The sequence below is a fragment of the Harpia harpyja genome, chromosome 2 (genome assembly GCF_026419915.1).
Source record: "Harpia harpyja isolate bHarHar1 chromosome 2, bHarHar1 primary haplotype, whole genome shotgun sequence".
NCBI classification, from domain to species: Eukaryota; Metazoa; Chordata; class Aves; order Accipitriformes; family Accipitridae; genus Harpia; species Harpia harpyja.
Window position 1 is genome coordinate 70,019,932 of NC_068941.1, and position 3,536 is coordinate 70,023,467.

The window sequence follows — 3,536 nt, forward strand, 5'->3', positions numbered from 1 at the left end:
GGGAGGGAGGGAGGCAGGCAGGGAGGCAGGCAGGGAGGCAGGCAGGCAGGCGGAGGGAGGCAGGCAGGCGGACGCCGCCAGGCAGGCTCAGGCCCCCCCGCCGCAGCCCATGGCGCTGCCGGCCGCCACAGCCCGCTCCGCGGCCGCGGCTCCTGTCACGGCCCTGCGCATGCGCGCGGCACCGGCACCCCGCCCCCGCCGCCGCTACCTGCCTTAAAGGGGCCGCGGCCCCGAGCGGCTCCTGCGGGGTGTCCCCGCGCCCGCGGGCTGCGCAGCCGTCCCCAAACCAGCCCGTGTGCTTGCGTGGCAGCCGGCGTCGGGCGCGGGAGGGGTCGGTAAGGGCTCCAAAGTCTTCTCCAGGCCAGCTGCCAGTCACGGGTCTAGCACCTCAGTTTGCAAGGAACTTACGCCTCGCGGCAAAATTGTACTCGGGGAATCGCAGAGCCCGTCCAACGAAGTCCCCGCCGCTGGTCAGCCGGGGGAGGGAGGTCCTGCTGCTGCTGCTGCTGCTGCTGCCAGCGCTGGTGCAGCATCGGGTGCTGCGGGCGGCTGGTGTCAGTCTGCAGGTAGTTTAAGACAGGCTAAGAGCGGCAGGATCTGCTCAACGTTCCTCCTGGAAATCACAGCCACAGGCCCCCACGCCTGCAGTGTTTTCACTACCAGTGATTTACCAAAAACGTCCCCCAAACTTGCTTTATTTCTTACATCTGAAACAGGCTCATCTCCTGGCCACTACTTTACACTAGCCAGCTGCTCTCCCTCCCCATACTTTAAAAGACATTGTTCTACACCATCGCGGTAATTTCCAAAAGGAAACCTAAAAATAATACAAGTGAAAACAATATTGTCATTATTTCCGTGCTCCCACAACCATCCTTGTGTTACTAACTGGAAGAAAGAGAATACAACTATAACCCCAGCACACTGCATCAGAGTTTGACGTAGATGCCTTCCCCCACACCTCTCCATAGAAGAGGGGTTTTCCTCAGTGCAGCACTCAAAGATTTTGGTGAAATATGGGAGAAAGATACACGCATGAAGTACTCGTATAGAACTGGGATTCTGGATTGTACTGGGACCAAGTCAGTTCTCAGCTGAAATAGTAATTGCACATATTTATTATTCATTATTATCATAATTATGCATTATATAAGGATTCATTCTGTACATAACCTGGATCACGGAAAGAAAATTACTTTGCTCGGTTACTGACAAAATAAAACTGTACTGAAATGCTTGACTTGTGTTTGTTTTGTCTCGGGTTACCTGTCAGCCAGTGGACTTTGGAACTAAGTTGAGTGTGATTTACTTACGTAACTATTAATATCTGTAACATTTGATAAAATCTGTTCACACTTGCATTTCTGTTTCCAGTCCTTTCTGTTAAAAGTGAACATATTTGGTCAACTGCGACTCCAGATGAATAGCCATTTTATGCCTAGTAAACAAGTATATGAAGGTTACAGAGACTGGATGTAATTTTTCTATACAGAAAATTATACCAATGTTAATTTCTGTGTGAAGCAAACAAAAAGGATCAGACCAAAATGGAAGAAGTCTGACATTTTGCCCAGCAGACCATTAAGGAAGGCTGCATCTCCCTTCAGCTGCATTAGTTACAAGTGAGTTGTGGCTGTTTCAATAACGTTCTTGTTAAACAGTTCATCCATGGGTTTCTAAACATTTGAAAGCTCTTTCTTTTGAATAAACTAACCAAGAAATAACTCATTAGTTATTTCTTCTGGTTTAGGGATTCAACTACACGTGCTAGCCTATGTCTAAAAGCAGTTAACTGTTAGTTTTCATCTTCTACTGCAATGGGAATTCTGTAACTTGCTCACAGGTCTTGATCTAACAAAGCCTTTACATTGCCTCAGTCTTCAGTAGTGCAGAGTTCAAACGCTATGACAGCTCACAATTAAACAAAATACACTTCACCATCATAGTTATTAACAAACTATTAATTTTAATTCTGAGTAGCTAATAGTCTCAATTAGCCACCTGGTTAAAAATTACTAGCAATTACATCATGCAAGTAAGTTGGATCATTTTCCTCATGCTAACACTTTTGTCTCAGTCCTTCTAATCCATAGAGCATACTTTGTCATCTGTTTATAATATATATCCGAGCACTATGTCGAAACATCGGAGCGGGAAAAACAGACCAAAAAAAAAAAGGGAATACATGGACAATCGTGCACTTTTAGCTTTAGGTGAGCGCCCTCTTGTGATATTTTAAAATAAAGAACAAGATGAAGAGCTGCTTGCTGTTTCCAAATTAACAGCAACACGACACATCGTAACAATCCAGATGCAGGATGACTACGGGGACTAAGAAGTGGGACAATTCAACTTGCAAAGCCTTTATGTTCAAAAGGACTAAGAAATTGTGTTAATTACAGCCTGAGCCAACAAGCCAAACAGGTGTGTAAGACCACTCTGTCAGAACGCCTGAAAGATCCTAATCAGGCTAAATAAACCTACAGAAGCAGGATGGTCACTATGTACTTTTCACATGTTAATTAGCCTCCTGAGCTTAGATCTGTAAAACAGAAGGATCAGGTAAGACTTCATAAACAAATTCAGTTGACCAGGTACAGACTGGTTAAAACAAAACATTGGAACAAACATACCGTGTACTTAACACACCTCTTCAGTTTTTGCACTCTCGCTTGCTACTGGTTCCTAAAATAGGAAGGCAACTGGCAATCTGCCAGCGCCCATGGCTGCCCGAGTGCAAAGGACAGCAGAGGCAGGCGGCCGCTTAAGCGCCCCGAGGAGCCCCTGTGCCCCAGCTCAGCTTACACCTGCTGAGGCTTCGCTGGCAGTTCCTAGCAAAGGTGCAATGCCTGTCCCAGATTACCTGCTAGCGTAACTGTCTTCTCCCAAGTAACTTAAAAAAAGAAAGCAAATTAGCTCTCTCCTAGTAGCATGTCCTTCTCCCTATAATGCAATTTTTGCGTTGCCCCCACAGCCCGGGCAGGTAGGCCAGGCTGCAGTTGCACCAAGGGAGCAGATTGCCGTTATTTGCTGCGGACAGTCACGCTACCACCTTTGCTCACGGAAGCGTTGTGAGGAGCAGAAAAGGCTCGTAGCCCGACCGGAACCTTAAGGGAAGGTACATTGCTGTTGTCAACAGTCTAATACTAAACTTGGGCTGGGGGGGATACACACATCTCACCAACGGGTTCTTCACAGCCAAGAAGTCTAGTTTCTGGTGGGCTTCCCCCCCCCACACACTGCCCCCTCAGGCAGGGACGCCGCCGGCTGCGGGAGCCCGCGCTGCCTGTGGCGGGCCCACCCCGAGCGCGGAAAAGGGAGCCTCCCCCCACGGCGGCTCCGGGCAAAGGCCGCCGCGGCCCCGTGCGGCCTCTGTACCTCTAGCAGGGGGCGGCCCAGAGCTCCGCCCAGAGGCCGAGGCCTCCCGTTGCCTGCACCGGTCGGAGGTCGCCCCGGAGGGGACCGCTCCTCGGCACGGGAGCCGGCGGCGGGGCGGGGCGGGCGCGGGTCAGCCTCCGTGAGGGGAGGGGCCCCGG